General features: G+C 41.1%; 1 long non-coding RNA gene across 4 annotated transcripts in view; it reads right to left on the bottom strand.

The window, feature by feature from the left end:
* Positions 1 to 385: 385 nt before the first annotated feature.
* The window catches only part of LOC121886018, a 101,233-nt gene continuing 78,454 nt past the window's right edge, over positions 386 to 23,164 (bottom strand). For all 4 annotated transcript variants that reach the window (XR_006092660.1, XR_006092659.1, XR_006092661.1 and 1 more), the window contains 3 exons: positions 2,422 to 2,506; positions 2,067 to 2,093; positions 386 to 1,059 (listed from right to left, as the gene is read on the bottom strand). This is a non-coding gene — a long non-coding RNA (uncharacterized LOC121886018). The remainder of the gene's footprint in view (positions 1,060 to 2,066; positions 2,094 to 2,421; positions 2,507 to 23,164) is intronic.

Raw genomic sequence — 23,164 nt, 5'->3', positions numbered from 1 at the left:
ATGTTGTGTATATACCATATCTGTGTATGCGGCTTTGTCTCCTGAAGTTATGGGGATTTTCCAAACTTGATATGATATACCTAATGTACAAATATGTGCATTGCGCATAGTAAAAAGGGACAGAAATATGTTTTCTCACTGTGACAGAGACACACCTGCAAACAGGTGAGGTGATGAATGACGAACCTGATGATCTGGGTTCTGATTCCATCTGATACAAAGATTTTTACTGTGAGAGAGGTTAAACATTTTTTTAATTCATAAATTATACAAAAAAACCTTTTCTTAGACCTCAACCTCTTAAGCATGCTGTAACTGATTTAGTACTATAAATGGTTGTAATAATGTGATTTGTGATAGAAACACTGAGCTTCATAGGTTTGTTCTTACTTTTTATTTATTACGACAATGGTGTAAAATAATATACAAAAGTCTACACTTCTACAAGAAAGATCACTCTTGACCTTGTAATATGACAAAAAAAATCTTAACTCATCGTCTAGTTTTTTCCAGGAGCTTTCAACCACATCTCATAGATCATCATCATTTTTAACAATTTTGTTTTGATCTATTGTGTAAAAGAAAACTTGAGTTTCTGTAATAGATGGAAAATGTCACATTCTTATGCGTCACATATTTAACATGTCAAGGCTCCAAACTCCAGTGCTTCCATAGAGAAACCTGCTTAGCATGTTGCTGCTGTCAGTCAACACCTCACTGATGTGTCATCCTTCGCAGCAGCTAAACCTGGAACTGGGACAAAATGGTCACCATTTTCGCTCCAATGGTTACCTTCCCACCTTTGCCGGGGCAAGCGCAAGACGGGAGACGGAGGCCAGGAGTTGATGAAAGAAATGACAGGTGAGTGACAGACGCCTTAAGGAACAAGATGTGCGAGGGGTAGGGGGATGGTAGAAGCGTGCTGGCCATAGCGCCACAGGTAGACAGATGCCAGGGTGGGAGATTGACGCACCTTGATGGCACTGGCAGGCAGATGTGACACAGGTGAGGAGCAGAGTTGGGTGACCTTCAAGGCTCCTCACAGCTGTTTCTTTGCCCCTGTCAGACAGATGCACAGAGAGGCAGCCTTACACTGGAGACACGTGTGTTCATTTGCACAAACATGCTCACACAGTTCTGTATGGCCAAGACAAGACAAGGGAGTGAAAGAACATGTCTAGTTAACACCATATTTTATAAAAAATATATATATCTCCACATGCCTAGACACAAGTATAGTTGCCGTCTTTTTGATTGCAAGGATGCATCACTCTGTGTGACCTTTTAGCATACGCATTAAACACTAACTTATTGGCTATTGACCAGCTTCTTCCACCTCTTTTCTTCTTTTACCCCCTCTTTGCTTCAATCCTTGCTGCCACAGCTCCATGACAGGTGCCTGATGTAACTGTTGACCGTGTCACCATCTCCTCCCCTCCTAAATCTATCTTCTCCTCCCTCTACACCCATTCTAATCAAATTCTGAGTTCATTTGAATTAACTAATGTGGAGCCAGCACAACCATCTGCTGGTGACTATTATGTTGTGTGAATAACATATTTGGAAATATGTTATTTAAACAACATAATTGTCATTATAATCATGTTTTGTTTTTGTTGACCAGAGAAAAGAATAGGAGACATGAAAAAAGGTATTCCTCTTGCAGTAGAATATGTTCATTTCTCGTATCTTTATACTATGGGTATCATTTTGCAGTATCCTTGGATAAAGCCAGTTAAAGCAATTTGTTACTGAAAAACATTATGGAGTAGTAGGCTACAATTGATGTAATTGTAAGTTTGTGACAGAGAAATACAGCTATAGTCATTAGCATTACTGGAAAAAGAGACAGAGTGAGAGATGTGATGACAGAAAGGTAGGTGAAAAGCCAGGAGGCCTCAACAAGTATGAACAATATAATCCCAAAGAAAACACATGCACAGTGTCATGCCATTGAAAAAAATGTGTGTTTCAACTTCTGAACTTGAAAGAAAATATTAACCATTTATTAATCATAATCTTGTTCTAAAAGCATTAATTGAGTGATTGAAAATTGCGTAACTTACTGTCAACCAGCCACGTGAGCAAATTATCTGCAAAAAAATCATATCAGTGACCATTTAGCATTATCCTATGAAGTCTACTTATTTAAAGAAAAATAGACAATGCAATGAATCAACAATAGAAAGCATCTCAAAAAACATCTAAAAACAATAATGCTTTTCTCTATGCAGATGAAATATAAATTAATCAGAAGTGTGATATTTTATTCAGGGGGCCTCAGTAGCAAGCGGGGCACCCATCTGTCTCTCATCTCTCTAGTCAGCCATGTCATGTGGGACTGAAGTGAAAGAGAAAGAGAGCCTCTCTGATTGCCTGCCACCCAGCTCTTTGCTGCTGCTCAGTGTCACTGCCACTCACCCGCCGTTGTGATGTGTTCGTTCCTCTCCACCTCCATTAACGTCACTCTTGGTCGACACGCTTGCAAATGGAAAGGCGTACAGGCCTCCAAAAGAGGGAAAGGGGAAACGCTTCATATATGTTTTAGGTGTACATGGACACTTGAAAGGCAGAACAAGAGTGATATTTTTTTTTTATTTCCTTAAGTAGGCCTGCATTAACGAAAATGCTGCTGAATTTCAGCTTTGAAATGTTATTCCTGTACCCTGAGGAACTTGTCTACAACCAGAACCCTCCAGTTGTTATCCTAGCTTGCTAGCTAAGGCCCCACTGTCAGTGAATGGAGATGTTTCAAGCAGACTGAGTGACGAGGTGCATAAGAGGTCAGCATTCTAAAGGGGCGACCAATTGGATCATGACCCATGAGGGACAGATATGGGCAAGGGATTTAGCCTCAAAGGTCGCACCGGGGTCAAGGAGTGTCTTGCATTCCAGTCTCCTAATCCTCTCCCTGCAGTCTGGAACGCCGGCCTTCACTGCTCCACACATGCATGCCCACACACACATAAATATGTATACCTCTCACATACTCTGAGTCTCTGTGCCCCGCACGCCAACAAGCACAGGTTGTGGTGATAGACTGGATAAAGAGACTTAAAATAAATGCACGCCTTGCCCAGTCTTTTCTCCTCTATGCCTTACGTAGAGAAAGCGTGGGCTTTGGGTGCCCTCTCCTCTCAAATCCCTGACCTTCCACTTATCCACCCACCTCCTACCGGGCCATCGAGTTTCCCCCATGCTGAGACACTGGAGTGCTGGGGATGTGGGTAATTTGTCAGGGCAACCCGACCCCCACTTTTCATGTCTTTGTGTGTGTCAGCATGCAAGCATGTGTATGCACCGGGGCTTTCTCCAGGAATCTCTCAGACTATGTCGCCAGTCTAGGCAGTCCCAGACAAGTCAGTGTCAGTGGCTGCGAAAGCACTGCTCATGCTAGTAGCTGTGCATTGGAAGCTGGGGCATCCTGGTCACGGCAATCTGAGCCATCCATCAGCCCGATGTGACGTGCATGCCACCCAACACCAAGTAGCATTTGTGCCCCCTCCCCTAAACACTTCATGCGCAGACACAGTGTACAATAGATACTATACACGCCTGATGATTTTGGAAGCTGAACCTGTTGACATTTACACTGCAAAATCCCACCACATACAAAACGCAGTGACAAAATTGCTCCATCTGTGGCTTGGGCAGCATGTAACACAGCAGTTTGTGTGCAGCAACTCACACCAGGCATCACTCTCCTACTGTTTGTGTTGGAGTGGCCCTCCTGCTGGGCCTTCAATTGTGCCCCCCCCCCCCCCCCCCCCCCCTTACTTCCTATTCCACTACATTATACCAAACAGAGCCAAATAAAACACAGGCTAACATAATGTAGCAGCATGTCAGTGGTGGGCCCTGGAGCAAGGCTGAAACATGAACCGCTGTGTACCAGCCATTAGGACAAGAGTAAAGGCAGCTACGATTTCTTCATAGCCACCCAGCCCTTATGTTGTCCAGCCCAGTGCTGGGCCTGTGTGTGTGCCAGCAGCAGATTGAGTGATGTATCCTGTGTGGCTGTGGTGTGCTCAGTGGGCCAGAGAGAAGTCCCAGCAGGGGACTACTTCTCCCTTGGCCCCAGGGCCACTGCACTTCATCAATCTCTCCACTGGGAAAGACCTGCCACTGGATCCCAAGTTTAAAACAGGGGCAGGAAAAAAAAAGAAAAGTAGGCAAACTGAAGTATGCAGAATCCAAGAAATATGGTGGAGTAGTTCAGGACATTTAGCCAAAAGCTTAAGAGGAATTCAATTTAGTATTTTGCGGATTTCATTCATGCAGATTTATTAATTTAGCCTTCTGAGCAACATTCATCCAGTTGCCATCTTAAAAGCATTTATTCACTGGTTACCTGACAGGATTCCTTTTACTATGTTCTTTTAGCTTTTTTTTTTTTTTTACATTTTTTATCCTTGTAATGTTTTTTGTTAGATTTTTTTTTTATTTCTTTTGAGAACTTTTTACTAATGGTTTACAAACTTTCATATTTTTTGTCTCACTTCAAGCAGGTTTGCACTGAAATGCCATGACATGACAAATTAGTAAACAATTTGCTAAACACAAATTTTCCTTGAGGCGAAAGACAACAATAACCTCCTCAAAAGTGACAGTTAAAAGACGCTCAAATGGACATATTCTGATTTTGGGCTTGTCTTCATAGTTAAAAATCCTGGAAAAAATGTGAAGCTTGCTACTTGTGTAATCTTTAATCTATTTAAAATCACACTGTTGTCCACACATAGCCTCTAAGATTTAAACAAAAGAACATGAAGGAGATCATTCTTTTGGACGTTAAAATTTTTTCATAGACTGATGTGGTGTTAATTCTCATAGAAGGGCCGTGCTATGGTAAAGGGTGTGGTGGCAGAGCATTCTGGCACTGGATCTCATGATTGGCTGGAATGACACTGATGAGGTGAGAGCTGATAGCTGCTGTGTTTAGGCCTAACCCTTCTCACGGTAAGATATACTTATACTTGCGGCACTGACAAAATCCCAGTCATGATTCTAGTGGTTGTGTCCCACATGATACTAACACAATAAATTAAAAAAGAATTAGGAGGCATTTAAAATGTGATCTGGTTTACTTGTCATCGCTTGTGTTGCTATAGTGGGTGAATCCTGTCTGTCTCAGTGTTGGGACCTTGCTGTGTTTGCCTTAGAGACAGAATTAAAAGGAACCATGAACACACACACACACACATTTAAATGCACATGCTCTGGCACAGTTCCTGACCTCAGATGAGGGCCGGGTGTGCAGATTCAGTGAAGGTGAGAAATAGCTAGCCTCCTCTTGTGTTGATGATGACTCCAAAACTTGAGAAACATGTAGGGAATTTCTCATGCCTCAGCGGGAAGTAGGGATCCCCTCTCACTCTTGCTGTCTCTGTCACTGAGCCCTCTGCATTCTACACTATAGTTAGATTTATTTAAGTCATGTTATGCCAATAAAAATCCTTTAGATCTGAATCTGATTTAAAGATCGTGGCCTATAAACATTTGCCTATAATTGTCAAGTAAGAGAAGATAAACTAAGCTGCATTTCTAAATTTAAACAAAAATACCAAGTTTATTGCCTCCAGCTGAAAATTATATGACATTGAACAGAAGTATAATATACTGGAGATTTTCTCAGTCATCTATTCCAGCTAAGCAGCTTTTAGGAGTTGAATCATTACTTTGTCAAGTCAAGAGAAAGCCATGGAAGGAAAGCAAGAAAGAATGGACGAGCCAAACGGAACAAGAGCCAGAGCGGGTGAGGAGAGTTGGTTTACAGTGCAATCAGCATTAAGGAAATTGGTTTGCACTAGCGCTGCGAGTGGAGAGAGGTGATTGATGCTAAGCTAGGCTAGCAGGAAGGAAGTGAAGAAATTAGCGGTAGGCCAGGGCACTGAGAGCTGTCAACTACTTCCTGGTCAATCTGGGGTGTGAAGTATGCCTCAACTGCCAGCCCTCGTGTACCACTTGTGCTGGTACAGATTTGTACACACAAACACATACACATTTGAAGAACATACACACATATTGTGAAGGCATTTTGCATTAAGCACGAGCTGTGCGTTTACAAATGAATACTTCTATTTTCATGTCTGGTCATTTACACTTACCATTATCTAACAGCACAATATATCAACATCATCCAAACATAAACGTAAAGATAAACCGCCCACAAATTATGCTCCAGGAGAAATTCCACAATGGAAATACAAATATACAAACACAGCCCCATAAGCACAAAACACAATACATAAATCCAAACAAAACAAAATCTACATATGCATCCATTAGTGCCAAACACTGTAAATTTGATCCAGTTGTGAAACCAATAGTTTACAGTCCATATAAAATAGAGCACGAGGAATTTATCCATTATTTTTCTTGTCCTATCTCATGCTTTAGAAATAGATTTAGAATGTGCAAAAGCATTATCAAAAAGGTATTCAACTAAAGCTCCATTCTCAATTCTCAATTCCTGGATCATGAACAATATTTGTCATAAATCATGGTAAAAATGACAGTATATAATTAAATGAATTACGCCTCATTCAGCTCACAATATTCACAGATTCTTTCATCTCAATCACACCTCTGTATCGTTCAGTTTCAATGTGTACTTTTAGGCAAACTATACTTTCTTTCTTAAATAAACAATAAATTCTCCATTTGGCTTTTGCCAGATTTTTACAGAATTACACGACCACGGAACATGAGTACAGCCTGACTCTTCCAAACTGAAACTTGAGTAGTACATCTTGATTTAGGAGTCTTAATGTGACAACTGTGTGCACAAGCATGCTGGGAAGCGCACACACTTTGACATACAAACGCAGAAGTAAATTCATGCCTACGCAGTCCTATAAAACAGGAATGTTTCACTATTTTTTAAACAGTTTTCAATCACAAAGAGACCATATGACCCCTTTCTTGATCTCAGCTAACTTGCCTCCGCACACAAGCCTTCAACAGCACATCACACAGTTCAGTCCTTGGGGCACCGTGTCAAAACTTGGCTCTATGCATGCCAACAGTGCAGCCACGTCAAGCCCCTGACAATAGCAGTAGTAGCGTACATGCAGTGTAATTAAGCAAGGCAACAGAGGACAGGCACAGAGGAGGAGAAGACACAAAGATGCCCTTGATACTTGGGTGTCGGCGCTGACAGCATTTCCTCTGACAGCTTCATCTCGTTGGCCACCACGGAAACCCTTACGTCTCCTGACATGTGCTTTACTCATCCCTGCCTCGCAACTCTGTTCCCTCAACATGACGGGAAAGAAGGGACTGTAGGAGGGAGAGTTGGAGATGGATGTGGGGATATGATGATGGCCAGTGCTTGTTGGTATCAGCGGTCAAAAATAAAAGAAATCGAGTGTAACCATGGACACAAGTGTCATTGGCCTGCAGTGTGGATGAGAAAGGATTTGTGAGTGGTATGAATTTTTAAGGATAATAAACTTGCTACCTAAATCATCTAACAGCCATATAACATTTTTTTGTAGGTCTGTTTTTGTTTAAGTTAGTGCAATTGTATGCTTCAGTTTCCCATAAAATGAAGCCAGTACAAGAGAACACAGGACATGGTGAACCCACAAGAACACAATGAAGAGCTGAGAAAACAAACAGGAAATCAGGAGGAAAGTACATCAATTAAATGGATTCAAAGGAAAAGAATAACCCAAGGTCCTACCAAGTAGCCACTCTAGATTGATCTTTTAAGAGAACTATTGTTTGAGGGCTATAATTTACAGACTTCTTCCAGAAAAGCAATGCTACATTTTCCTAAAAGTTTTTCCTTTCAAGGTAAAGAGTGAGTACTCGATAAGTCATTTAGTCAATGCCATTCAAGGTGGTTTAAAGTGGTCAGTTTCTCAGATGTGACAAAAATGCACAACAGTACCAAACACTTTGGAAAAATAATCAGTAGTGGGAAATATAACCTAAAGAAAAGAGCTAGTTTGGATGATATAGAAAACCGAATTGTCTAATGTTTGGGTGAGCTCACCCAAATTACAAAAAAACAATTTTCTCATCAAGTGGTATCTAGCAATGCACATAGTATTTTCTAATTGTGGTGGTCACAACATTGAACTATAGCTCTAAAAAAAAATCCATAGCAACTTCTCTTTCCAGAATAGGTGTCCAGTACTCTGGATAAGAATGTGTTGTTTACAGTTTTCATAGGGACTATTTCTTCAGTAGAAATTACTTTAAAAGAGAAGTTGACAGTGAGTGCGGTAAATGTGGCACTGATTCTGGAAAGACAAGACGAAAATGTTTTGCTCCTTGCTTTAAAGAAAGATTGGAGCCTGAGACAGAGCAAGACCAGAGACCAAAAAGAGAGATGGCCATTTTACAGAAGCCCATCTTTTACAAAGCACTCCATTCCTCTCAGGCAGGATTGAGTTAACGTCCCTTCCCTCCCTCTCACCCTCTCATCCCTCCCCTGCCCCTCCCGTTTCGCAGTGACTTGCTGTCTTGATTTATCTGATGGAAGGAATTCTGCACAGGGCTCTGGCTCTGGTGGTATCCCTATACTGTAACCTTTTCCCCCAGCCAGATGTTCCTCTCTCAAAACACGGTAATGTTCATCCCCAAATCCCCGTACAAACATATCAAGTGGTCGCTACATGTTTACGTGGGCCGTGGCCGACAGAAGTGACAGGGACAGTGACACAAGCATTGGGGGTTGGAGGGCAGACAAGGAGGGCAAGGAAGAGAGAAGTAGACAGACAGACAGACAGACAGACGGAGATGTCAGACATATGCTCACGCCAGCTGACAGCACTATGACCCAGAGGAGTAAGGGGAGATAGGGGGCAGAGAGGGGTTGATAACTCCCACAAATGTTGTAATGGGTGATACTTCGAGTTCAGCAGTTTGCCTGGATCTGAGCGCCTGAACTGATTTATTGTATCCTAACTTTTTACACTGAATTTTCCTTTTACATGCTTTTTTGATTCAGTGCTGAACGATCCAACAAGAGGTGAGGATGGCTTTTAGTGGGGCCACAGTAAAACCAGTTTTTGTAGGGCACAAGGGCTTGACGTGCAATATAGTTATGATCATAAACATGTAAATTAGGAGTTTTAAATATATGTCATTCCTGAACTTAAAACAAAGTCCTAAAAGGTCATTTTTTTTGGCTGGACCACAGGGAGCAACCTTATAAATGTGAACGTCCGTGACTGAGTGAGTCACTGACTGAGGGATTATGAAGGAAGGCCGCCGAAAGCCAACCAATGGTTTAACTTCATCACTTGCCTCGGCCACGTGTCACCACTTCCTGTCTCCTTTGTTTCAAATTAAAAGCCCTCCGGCGATTCATACACGGTTCAGCCGTATATGTTTAGGTCTTGTTATATTAGAAATTAACACAAATCAAATTGTGACTTACGAAACAAGAAATTCATTGCTCTCTCTCTTTCTCTCATCTAGCAGTCAGTAATGGATGAAATATAGCTAAAATATTGCTTCAAGTCTCTCAAATTTAGCCGTTGGGTTAAAAAAAACGGAGACCAAATTTTTTGGCCCGTGCAAAATTCTACATTAGTATCAACAGATTTCACACAGTATTTGTGGGTGATTACGCCTGTACATCTGCATATACATGTTCCCCTTATACGAGAAGAAACATATTTCACCAGCAAGAGAGGGGATAAGTACGAAGGAGAGATCGAGAGAGAGGATGATGACAATGCTGATGATGATGATGAGGGGTAAGCTGTGTCAAGGCCCTGACAGCTTTGACCGCCTCAGCCAATATTTGTCACTTTCATCGTGCATGAATTCATGATTTGATGTGCCTTAATTGATTCAGCTCGGCCTGGCACTGTCTGTCTGTCTGCCCCTCATCCCTTCCCCCCACTATCTTTCTATTTCTCTATCTCTATAATATCAGCGGGAATATGGAGACTAGGCAGACTAAAATGAATGGATTGGAGGAAGAGCAGCCAGTGATGCTGCCCTCCCAGTGACCTCTTTCATGACACAATGAGCCCCAAATGGCAGACATGACGGAGGATCAAGTGCTTCAAAGTGAGCCAGGCAGAGATAAAACCCAACAGGCCCCTTGGATGATGAACGAGTTTTGTAGCAGGAAAAAGCCATCATGTAGCTACCATGACACCTGGGCTTTGGTGCACAGGCCCAACACATGTCACATCATGTAGCTAAAGGAAGAAGAAGAAAAAAAAAGAAATGAGTCGTCCATGAGCTTAGTTGGATGACGCACTGGTGTATACTGTATTGTTTCTGCCAATGTTAAGTGTGTCCTAATTGTAATTGTCAGGACTGAGATTTGTACAGGATTTGTGTACAATGCCGGTATTTATAATTATAAATCTTAGAGGGGCTTTCCATTGTTTTTTTCTCATTCAGTTATCATTTTTTGTAATAATCAGTTTTTCAGATGTTTAATGCCCAGATTGGATTTAGAACATCATTATATGCTCTATGTGCCCTGTTACCATGGTGTTCAGACCAAGGTTACCCATTCTATGTTTCTCACTATGTGTGTCTTTTTTCAGGCCTGCATTGTTGCTGGGGCACATTTACCTTGGTTGTTCTCAAATAACCCATGTTCACTACAGAGAAAAACCCAAAATTGATTTCCACCTCCTTTATTGTAGATGGCAAAGTATGCAAGGTTTGAGTGGTTCCCACCAGAAGTGACGCCCTCCTCCTCTTTTTAGCCTTGAAGCAAATGAATGGTTGTCGAGTGAGAGGGACCAACAATACGTGTGTCGTAAACACCTCGCCCTGTCTGTATGTACTGTGTGTGTGTGTGTCAGAGGGGGTCATGGTGGTCATAGACTTTTTCAGTGACAAACAAGAAAAAATCTTGGAAAACCTCATTATGTTGAAGTACGGTAAAAAATGCCTTTGAACACCGGTGAGGATTACTTCAGGGCACAAGTTACTTCAGGGAACATAGTGTAAAAATGGTTTATACAGCTCAACACCCACCTTTTGTGCATGTGTTGAAAGCTGGTAAATTTCCCATAAGACCCTTTTGAACTGAGTGAAAAAGGGTTCAACTTGGCTAGATGAGAGCTCCACTATAGATGTAGAAACATCCCTAATAAATGTGAAGATGCTTGCATGCTTTTTACAGAAAGCATAATTCTACTTTATCTGCCGTTTCATGTTGGGTCCATTCAAGTAATGTGAGATACCTTTAATCTCAAGCCAGGGTTCCCCGTTTTATGATGAGTTATGGGTAACACTCAAGTAGAGAAACAGAAGGAGCAGCACTTTCTTTACAATAAAGCAAAGAAGGCCTGCGCTGAACCTGTCAGCTTGAAATTTAAATGCATACTTGATTGCTTTTAAAGTGGGTGCCACTGATATCCTGCCATGATGTTAAGGCTTCTTTGACGGGTGGTAAAAGCCTGAGAAAAAACTTCTTACAGGGAAACATCAGGAAGGTGTAGTTGCAAAAAAACAAGTTGTCATTTTATTAAAAAGAGCATCCTGTGTTCCAGCCCCGCTCCACTCCAACCCCCGCGCATTATGTTGCTGTGCTGATGTCACATTGATTATGCTGATCGTAAACTGCCTTTGTTTGTCGCTCGCTCCCTCCCGTCAGTCATCCATCTGTAAGGATGAGCAGAAGTCACACTAAAAGCCATCTTTTCCATGTTTTCTGCATTTTCAGGTCGCGCTGCAGATAAAGGCAGTCCCACTGGAGGCCTAGGCGACTCCTCTTTTCCTTCGCACTCCAGTATATTAATTGCTTTTTAATGTTTCCCTTCTCTCCTGAAAGTTGTTGCATACTAACAAATCAACAACAATAAGGTTCTTTTTGCTGTTGCGGGCCACAGCCAAGACTAAAAGGGTACAGTCACTGAATAATCCATGCAGGATGCACTGGAATGAAGGCTTCAAGCTGGTAACAGAGGAGTTGTAACAGGAGGCCATTTGGCTTTCTTTCTGCTTTGTCCCAAGTGTCCTCCGCTCCCAGCTGTGCGCATGTCGCAGAATGGGACTTTGGTGAGAGCGAGGATGGGAAGACGTAATACTGATCCAACTAATCCAGCTAACCCAATGAAGCATTGTGACATGCCCTCTCCCTCTTGAGCCACAACTTCAGGCAAAATTTGAGTTTTTAGCATTCATTATTAATCTACGCAGTTATAATAGAATAGGCTCCCTGTTCTGCATTGGCTTTTAGATCAAGTGTCGTAATTATGCCTGAATCTCAGGAAAATAGATTGTACCATATCCTGAGAAACATTATAGTTTAATGAATAAGAAGAAAAAATTGTCTAGTGTTTTGTCACAAACAGTCACTTTACTCTATAACATCAGCAGCACAAATTAAACATTTCAGTTTTTTGAATAAGAACAGCAGCCATAAACACAATTTGATAGTATGGGATTGGTTTTTAGTTTTTAATTTTGAATGAATACACACCAGCTCCCTCTTATATTTGGGAATCTCCTGGTAAAATATGTCTGCCTGAAGACGGTAGTATTGAGATAAAAAAAAGTTTAGAAACAAATTACGTGATAAATTAATTTGCTGCAGGCTTAAGCAGCTCTTTGATATTTCTGCTCGGTAGCCTGCAGCAGAAACAAGAGCTCTCACTGCTTAAGCTGCTAACCTACAACTTGCCACTGCCTGTAACATGATTCTTAACATACAAGTGAAGCAAAGACGGAGGTAATCAGACATGCTTACAACTTTGTTATATGAAAGAGGTCATAACCTAACTACATGATTAGCAGGCTTACTGTAACTAATGACATTACACATTCAGCTATATCTGTGATTTGTTTAGGATATTAAGAGCCTACTTTACTGCTTCTACTTCATTTGCCTTTTATGCCCGACTTTCATCTTTTGTGGAAGAATGCATGTAACATTTAACAATAACTGTGTATTTATAATTATCTTTGGGTGTAGAAAAGAAAAGTACAGTTTATTTGCAAAGTACATGTTTGCATATGCTCACCCAATCAGTAACACTGCATTGAGTGAGGAACATGCAGGGTGCAAGGGGGGTCATCAGCGAGTGTTTGGAGCTTGAGTTACAGGGCCAGCATCTGCCATCCGGCCATCAGGCCCTCATATCCATCACTGGCCGATGGCGTGGTGCAGCCCGGCGTTTGTAAAAACACCCAGAGGAAATGGAGTCTCTGGGCCAGACAAGAATAAAATTAGCTTGATGACTAAGTTCCTCCTCAGGTCCCAGCGGGAATAGAACTCTGCCATTTGTTTTCATTACTTCCCTTGGCTGCAGAAGGGAGGACGACGTGTGTGTGACTCTGTTTGCATGCATATATGTTTGGGGTAGAGAGTGCGTGTGCGTTTGTGTGTCTGCGTCTGCTTCCATCCCTGCAAAAAAAAAAAAAAAAAAAAAAAAAAAAGCACTGCACAAAAATGGGCATTTTGTCATTTCCAGTACTGTATGGGTTTAATCAAACATATTCACTCGTAAACACACCACTTTGATTCCAAACCTCCTTCCATGTATAATGTCTGTGCTCGGTCCGTAGAGGTGACATTACTGTTTGGAATTGTTCCACCACCCTTCATGGCATACAATATTGGCTTTGGGCACTTTATTGCATTTGCCTCAGAATATCTAATAAACACGCAAAGGTTATAAAAATTGATTTGCTCGCAAATGTGTTTTCATTCATTACCAGTCCTATGACCTAAGCCAAGTTTTTGCTGAACTAAATGTGCAACCAGCTTATTTTTGGTCAAAACATAATATATTTTGTCACTTCAGGCCAAAGAGGAAGTTATAAACTCGAGAGAAAAAATTGCCTCTTTTCCATATATCTCTACACAACCTCACATTCTCAGTATCATATGCACATAATCAATTGGGCATTGAAAGATTACTCAGCATGCATGAAACCAATAATGAGACGGTTCTTCTCATGCAAGTGATAAAGATAACCAGAGCAAAGTATGATACACAGACAAAGTATGTTAAATTAAAATTAATATATTGACTCCAACATGTAAATCATTTAAACATCTGTATTTCTAATAATATCCATTTAAAATTCATGCAATTACAGTATAGAAATATCTACTGAGAAATATTGTGCCCATTAAAATACATTAATTGGCAGCTAGACAGCAACCTGTGGTATTTCAGTGTCCCAGCATGCTCGCAGTACAGAATAAGTGTCCTTGTTTGTACTACAGAAGCACAAAATAGAATCACAGAGAAAGCAAGGAAGTGGGAGCCCCTCTCTCTTGTAAACACGGCAAGAAACTGCAACACTAAAGAAATGTCAGCTGTATTTACTATTGTTTAGCTGCTAGTGCACCTCTGAACTTCACCTACTTACAAATACATTTCTCTGCTTTTAATACTTTTCGTACACACACACATATGCATACACACACATACACACACACACACACCTCTCAGATTAGTTCCAGCTTTTACCCAGGGTGCCTGTTAGTGCTGAAGTGAACATCTTGTACTTCTTTAAAGCATGTAGCATTAACACCTTTGCCCCCTGTGTAAACCCTGAGTACTGACCCACAGCAGAGAGTGAGAAGCACACACAGCTCTCCGGGATGTAGCAGTGTGTAACCGGCAGATCTGTGTGCTAATGTTACCACAGCACAGAGCAGCACTTTTCGGTCAAACCTCCATAGGAAGGAAGGAATCAGGAAAGGGAATATTGGAGGTGATGGAGAAAATGAAAGTGTGTGGATGTGTGTGTGTGTGCGTGTGTGTTCTTTGGTAGAAGAGCTGACAAAACAGGCCAGGAGGCTGGTAAGGCCTTGAACCAGAGGTGTGAACAGAGAGATCCGCTCACACATTTGGCATATCACACGCAGGCAGAATTTATTTTTGCCTAATATGACCATTTAAGGCTCAGTTTACCAAATTACAGGAAAAAAAAAACATATTTAGCCCATTTACCTTTAGTATTATTTAGCTATACAGTTTTGGTTATACTTGCCCAGGTTTTAAGAAATCCATTTATGAGATTTCTTCTGCTAACCCAATACAATGAAGCTGAATTAATATGCATTTGTGCTGTTCGCAATATTGAAAATTACATTTTCAAACACATCAGCAGCAACTTATGATAATATCCTGGTAACTCTGAATAATCAAAACAACTCATTGGAGCTACTTTCTACTGAGGAAATAGTTCCTATTATTGCTGTCGAGGGAAAATCATGAATCTCCAAGACATCAACTTTTCATGAGCTAAGAAAAAAAAAGCCCAGTTTCCAGCTTTGTGACAGTCCATTTTCACATAATGAAATCGTTTCTTAAGGGGTTACTTTCAGACGTAAGAGAATTTTCTTATCACAACACTTAATCAGTTTATATAAAATAGTTCTAAATGACCTAATTTGGAGATACGTGGTTTTCACTTGACAGCATGCAAACTGTTGACAGCATGAATTAGTCTGAGTAACAGGAAGGCCGATTCTGGAAAGACATATTACTGTTCATTTTTTAAACGTCACTTTTTAGGGTAGCAGCAAAAGTGTAAGAGGCAGACTACCAAAACCTGAGGAAACAAAGCCAAACTATCTGCATGGCCAGATAACACTGGAGATAAGACAGATAATATGTTTTTTGTTTGTTAGTGTGATTTGGGTGAAACATCCCTTTAATTTGTGATTTATTTCCACATTGAGCTTCCTCACAAAACAATATGAAACTGCTGCTTTTGCAAATAAATACATACTGTTTTTCCTATACAGTAGAAGACATACACAGTACAGAATTTATAGTCTTTATGTGTATATTGACCATAGCATAATGCATTTAAACATGCATTTGTAGGAAGATAGAGAGAACGCAGATCACGGAAGAATTACACGACTTCCCAGAACCATTGTTGTTTGAAAGGGGGAAGTGATTTTCTCTAATGTATCTCTGTGTTGTGTCCTTGTCCTCCCACGACTGGTCTGCAGACCAACAGCTAGGGGTCCTGCAAAACGTGGGTCAAGGCGAGTGTGTGTATGTCAGACAACGAGAGAGAGAGAGGGAGGGAGAGAGAGAGAGAGAGAGAGAGAGAGAGAGAGAAAGAGAGTTTGCCAGTGACAAGGAAGTCAAATAAAGGGAAGAAAAGCTCCATTTCCCCAGCTAAATGTACCCCAGGGAGGCGTAAGGGAGGGAGGGAGAGAGAGCAAGAAAGAGAGAAAGGTTATGAACCGACAATACTCCTGCAAGGCTCCAGATTTACAACTACCAAGCCCTAAGAGCTCTGCCATGCTTATTTCTACAGCCTGTTAAAACAAATTGCAGCCATGTTTCAATCACCCACATCCTCTTGCTGCTCATCCGCTCAGGCCAGGCTTTTGGCTGCAGTGTTATTTCTCTCTCAATTACCCCTGAATAAATACTTTCCTCTAGTGAGGCAATCTTCATCCACTGGAAAGTCCCCACATGCTGTACACACTCTCACAAACCCCGAGTACTCTCTCCGCTCTCTCTTTTTCTTCTTATGTCAACCGAATTTTGCAGTTAGTTCTACACCGAGTGAAACTCTCGACCGAGGAGGCATGGATGAGAGCACATGTCCCTCTCGTATGTATGTTTGATTGCAAGTTGTGGTAGAAGCCTTTTGAAACCTGATATGCTGCTTGATTTGGGTTCAAATGAGAGAGAGCAACATCGGGCAGAAGGAGCAGGGCGGGGGTAGAGGATGGTTGGGGGCAGGTATGGGGTCAGAAGAGTGTCTTTTTCACGTTGCAGATTAGAAGCAGATGTCGGTGGGATTACACCGCCAGTGTCATCACTCACCCCGCAGCCCCACCTCCATCCATACACTCATAGTACACGCACGCACACATGCAGAGAGGGTTAAAAAAGTTGAACAGTGCTCTCAGCCATCCGTGCAGCTACAGGGAGGGCAAAGAGCATCAGTGACTGGTGTGATGCGCCGTGCCACAGCTACATTTCAAGCTGAATCAAAGCAAACTGAATTGTAATAAAATATATTGAGCATGGAAGTCTGATTCTTGAACCCTAATTCTTGAACAAAGCTTTCAATTGAACATGTCCTTCAAATGAATGAATGGAATCAATTCAAAGACATGAACAAACCAGAAAAAAGAGGACGCAGTTGCTTAAACAACTACTGGAATGTATTTATTAAGAAGTAGCTGCTGGAATGCGATGTACATGGAAGTGTTTAACCACTGAATACTGACTTATTGCTTCATGAAAGTTCATCTTAATCTAGATTTGTACATTTTTTGCTGGGGTTTTTTTTTTGCCGGTGGATCAGTTTGAAATATTGCCAGAGAGGAATGGATTTCATTAGAGCTCTGACAAAGCATGGAAAAGATAAAGCTCCTGTTTTTTACTCCTTTGGCAGGGCTGAGTCTGGCATGAAAATAAAAAAAAAATCTAGTTCATGAATGAAAGGATCCAATTCACTGACCCAAATACTTAGTGGATCCATTTTTGAATGAAATGATCCAACTGAACCAAACACTTGAATCAAACAGTGGCTACAATTTCTTTTATGAGTCAAGTATAAGTTCAGGCATGTACACACACTGACTGATTAACATATAACCTAAATAAAATTATGTTTAATTATAGTAGTAATTAATGATCATAAACGCCCTCAGTTGTACAACATAACCATGGCATCTTGGCGACAGAAGAATTTTCAGTGTGCTGAACCAATGATTAGCATTTTATGATGTTGTTAGCACCGACCATTTTGAGAACTTTTACAATCTGTCTGCCCAGAATTTTTTTTTTAAATGTCATCAAATGAGACTTTCCTCCTGATGATTACATTTTACACTAAAGTTAACAGTTATGCTGCATACCTCTCTCATGTTTCTACAACTTAACAATTGTGTAGACCCAACCCCACCACCACTGACCTCAGTCCAGTGCCCCCCCTTAGGGCCTTGAAGTGGTCCTGACTTGGAAGATAAATGATGTGACTGAGGAACTGCAACTACAGAGAGCTTATTGGAGCACCTCTGAAGTCTGATGTAGAGCGCAGATGGGTTCTAATCCTGAGATAGGTCCCTTACATGTTCAAATGTGTGTGCATGTGAACATTTTATACATACTTTGTGCCAATAAGTGAGAGCATCTATGGACATATGAGAGGAAGTATGTTTATAATGCCTATGTGTGTGGCATTAGCAGGCATGGTCTGCAAGGTCTAGGCATGTCAGCTGCGTGGTGTTGTGTGGTGTTGGTACAGAGGACAGAAGCCCAGGGGCTCCATAAGAGATAGCTGTGAGGAGAGAACTGTAATCCACAGTGCTTATTTTTCTTGACAGGAACCACACTGGGGCTGTGAGGATGGTCACAGCTGCTGAGAACATCACCATATCATGATACGCGGTGTTGTTATTCTGATCACTACAACCGGCTAGTGAAGCCTGGCAGCCTTTTTCTGGTAGTGGTCAAGGGTCTTGACTGGATGTCAGAGGTAGCTGGGGATCAACTATGACTGTAAGCGTTCATAAAAGATTTTTGGAAATATGAATATGGGAACAGCTTCGCTTGGAGGAGACACTGCTCAATGTGTTTGTGTTTGGGAGAGAGGGAGACCTACTGTAGTGAGAGAAAGAGGGAAATGTGTGAATGAGCTCAAATCACAATGAAATTTGAAAACATTTTTTAAATATATGGAGTTATCATTCACTGAATTAACACAAAAACCAAGTACCAATAATTTAACTTTTATATACAATTATTCAGCCTCACCACAGTGTAAACTGGGGTCTCAATGATGTTTGATGTTACCCACTCTTGGACTGAATCTGTAATCCTCACACATGTTAAGACCAGAAGTCAGGTCACAAATATTAAAGTGTTTGATATGATCACAGCAGCTCAGAGATGTTCTTATTTATTAAGACTCAATCTGTGAACTCTTAACAGTTCCAGATAATCTGTGCAGACCGTTAGTCCCAACTAAGATTGAGAATTGTCATGATGTCCTTGTATGGTGTTAATAGGCCCAATAATCCTCAGTGCAGGGATGTTAGACCATTTGGTCCAACTTGCAAACTATTAAAGTATTATAAATAAGTCAAATGAGCCTTCATGTAAAGACCACAAAGGATAAAGTGTGGGGGAAAACTAAGTTCTCTTCTAAGTAAGTTCTAAGCCATTCATTTCTTATAACAATAATTTGTATCATCACTCATGATTCTGAAATATGAATAAAAATAGTACAGCAAGATAAAAAAAAAGATCAAATTAATATAAGCTCATCACGTCAAACAATCATATACACAAAGAAAGCCGAAGTTTCAAAACATACCGAACATTTAACCAGGGCTTATCAGGAAGAAGGCATGAAAGCTTATAAAGTGGCCTTGATATGTGTATGTGTGTGTGTGTGTTCTGAGATCACAGAGAGTGGACAGTTAAGGCTCCAGTCAGTGTCCAAAGATGAGAGGAGATTTATAGGTGCTGGTGCAGACAGACTGGAGATTAAAGAATTTAAGATAGACAGACATTCAGAGAAGTTCAAAGACTGCAGTAAAGCAGTTTTTTAAAGCACGTCTGCGAACAACAGCAACTCATTGTAGACACATAATTGCAAAAATTCATTATGTCAACATGCCATTCAGACTTTTTTATAGCACTGAAATATTTAGCAAGTTACTTAAGGTAACTCACTTCATTCCACAACAAATCAACTTGTTTTTATAGCTTGTGTCATTTAGCAATCGGTTTCATTCTCTAAATTTTAGTTATTTATTTACTGGAAAGACGTGGAATAATCCCACCACACTGCATTTTCGCTGAGTAAATATCACATGCTAGTATCTGTTCCTCCCAAAGTGTGTGGAGCCATGCGGTCAAATCCACCCTGTGTACATCTTTATATTTTTGTTTTCAATAGCAGATGCTAAAAACACTCCAACCAACATAAAGTCATGTAACAAGTTACTCACACAACACTAGAGAAATAATGGGCACAAAACAGAGACATTATAGGCACAAGACACAGACTAAATGCTGCTCATCATGACCTATATTTAGTTTCAAAGGGTAACTTTGTCCCCTCTTATCTCCTCCACTACATGGTGACTGCATGCAAGCCTTGAGTGCTTTCTGAGAACAGCCCTAGAGCCCAGAGAGCTTCCTCTTGAGTGACTATCTCCACGCCCTTGACCCACCAGTAAAGCATGTAGACAGCCTTAACTATGGTAACTGATGCACATGCAGAGACTAAATGCATCTCTTTAAAACTCCTGTTGAGACTCTTCACAACGTACAGTGAGAGGTGCTGTTTTTTCAAGTGGTTTGTTTTGGTTTCTGCTTGGATATGGATCGTGATTGTTTTTTTCCTTTGTTGATATAATTACACTAAGAAAAAGTTAGTGAAACATATGCAGCCTAAGAAACAAAATGTACATAGAACTGAAACAAAATTTTGTTAAGATATATCCCTGAATATACCTGTATATTCAGATACAAGGCACAACTCTAATAGGAAAACACCTTGGACTTGCATGACACTTAAAATGCCCACTATTTCACCTTTGGCATCAGCTCTGTGTGATGTTAATGTTTCCACTAAGTCACGTCAGTGGTGCACAACACCAGGAAACCCAACTCCCAGCTGAAAACATGCCAATCATATGCATTTTGCAGATGATACATGGATGATGCATGAGCCATTGACTGAATTGAGTGGTTGGGATCATGACCCTCTCTGACACAAAGTCACAGAGAAAGATTATGCTGTTTATCATACAGTGTACATGTATGCGTTGTGTTCTTGTGTGTCCTATTTTATACTATAACTTTGTGCATTTATGAGATTTATTTACCAATTTCAGAAATGCTCATGGGGCCTCATCTGTCCTTTGTGTAAGGAAACAAAGTTCCCTCATGTTTCTTTCGCCCCTATGAGATATGAGCCTTTTACTCTGTGTGAATGGAGAGGTTGTTGTCTCTATGAAAGTATCTTTATGAGTTTCAAAAATAATTTTGAATACTAACACCAGGCTTAAAACCAAGACTACTGCAGTTTACTCCATCACTGGGGTAGTGATTTGGGGGCAAACCAATCACATGCTCTAACAACCTGCCCTAACAGCAGTTATTGTTGTAGCAAAATGGCCACATATTCATGTTTAATTTCTCTTCATTGCCTTGACCTGTGCCATGGATATTCTGGATTTATATCCCAAATCTGCTCCCTCTGACCCACAATTAACCTTAATGAAATTGGGAAAACACACAGTCTTTTGTGTCTCTATGTGTCTTTACGTGTGTGTGCACATGCATGTATGTTTTTCCACATCCTCTCCCTCCCCTCGCTTTTCTTTTTAGCTCCTCCATGTTACTTTTCAGCAATTGAAATCAAGGTAATGACTGGGCAAGGAAAAAGAATGTTCTTTCAATAGATAATTAGGGAGATTGGTTTACCAGGGCCACTCAAAGCCTATTCAAATGCAGGGCTGAGTCCAGGCCTTGTTGTCTGCTGAGCCCAAAAGGCTCCCAAGAGAGGCATTCGCCTTGGCTTCATTTCTCAGAGCAGGTGCCTGGCAGGTAGTCAATGGAGACGGCCAGTTGAGATATATAAGAGACCCATCCCCCTGGACAAGGGGTCAACATCACAGGTCAGGGGTCATGAGCAGAGGTCGTAAGGTCAATGTTTAGCACACAGGACTGGCCAAATGACTGGAAATGCATCCCGGACAGCCAGCTATCAGTTCTATGACTGGATGTGTGCAGGAAGTGGAGGTAACTCTGTTGATGATGGACAGCTACCTTTTCATTCATCTTTCATCTCTTATCCGAATATAGCTAAAAGCGCACTGTATCAAAAGAAAAACACACTTCATATGTTTCATCTGACTCTGCCCACCCAAACTCTTCATGAGCCAAAGTCATCTAATTACTGTTCATGTCCAAGTGCCCTCTATTCCTCTGTTGGGGATAGTTTTCATGTTCTGTGTTTTCACTAGCACATAATGTTAGAAATAAGAATTTCCAAGACCAAAAAAAACAAAAAATAACAAGCTGAGGATTTTAAAAATTGTAGCTCCTGTCCTTTTTAAATTCATTGTCTTGTTGATTTAGTCTTGCTGTATGACTTATAAAAGTAATGTGATTTATATAAGTTCTTATGACTAACTCTTTAACAATATTTTGCATAAACTCAAGTGCCCCCAGAATTGATTGATTCTTATCATCCTTTGCATTCACATGGATTTTCTCATCATAACAAACATCGGAGCGCTATTATTTTACATTAGATGGCGACTGGTGGTCCCAGTTCACAAATAAATACGCTCTGAATTCCTCCCCATGATGAGAGTGGTACAGGATTAGAGGTCAGAGGTGACGTGCACTCTAATTTCTAATTAAATCTCAGCGTGGAAAAGTGATCTGTCATTGCCCATAGGCTACTATTACTACTACTAGGGATCAACCCCCCCCACACCCATCACCTTCATACCCCTACCAGCCGCAGCCCCCTGGAGTCCAGCCACCTTGGGCTCCCTGGCTGCACCCCAAGGGAAACACTATATAAATGTCAATGTACTGAGAAACTGCTACTGAAGGAGTCAAAGCCATCACACAAGGGGGAAGCACATTGAGTTCCAACAGGAGCTTTTTTCCCTCTGTCACTCTAGTGGTGGTTCCTGGAAATGCAGCTGTGATTTAGGGTCAGATCTTCTTACATAGCGGTGGACCTGAGCTTCTGTGATATGTAACTGACACTCTGTTGGGTTGGCAAAAAGTGCACACCCAATCCCTGCTGGGTGTGCATGCACCCAATACACATGTACGGGAATGATTACAGAGGGTACATCAGTATACAAAACCAAATCTCTAGTCTAACTCTGTGTTGTGTACATTGCTCAGGTATCTACAACCCATTCTCCATTAGCATTCGTGGCAATAAGCACAGCAACATATCCAATATGCATGTCAATTTTTCTTTCTCTAATCAAATAGAAAGCCTGTGAAGTAAATATCTATTTTCTTACAGCCTGGCTGTTTACAACACGGGGGAGGCTATATAAACAGTGTGTGGCAAATAAGGAATTTCTTTTAACGTATCGGCCTGGCCAGCATATGCTAGATATAGGAAACCCATAGCGTCAGTGGCTCCATATTGGCTGCAGAGGTCAAAGGCTAGGGAAGGTCAAAGGTGTCATCCTCCTTTCTCATCATGAAGTGCATTAACATCTTCTCCCTGTCCCGTCATA

The sequence above is a fragment of the Thunnus maccoyii genome, chromosome 19, assembly GCF_910596095.1.
Source record: "Thunnus maccoyii chromosome 19, fThuMac1.1, whole genome shotgun sequence".
NCBI classification, from domain to species: Eukaryota; Metazoa; Chordata; class Actinopteri; order Scombriformes; family Scombridae; genus Thunnus; species Thunnus maccoyii.
This window is presented reverse-complemented; position numbering and strand designations above follow the sequence as displayed.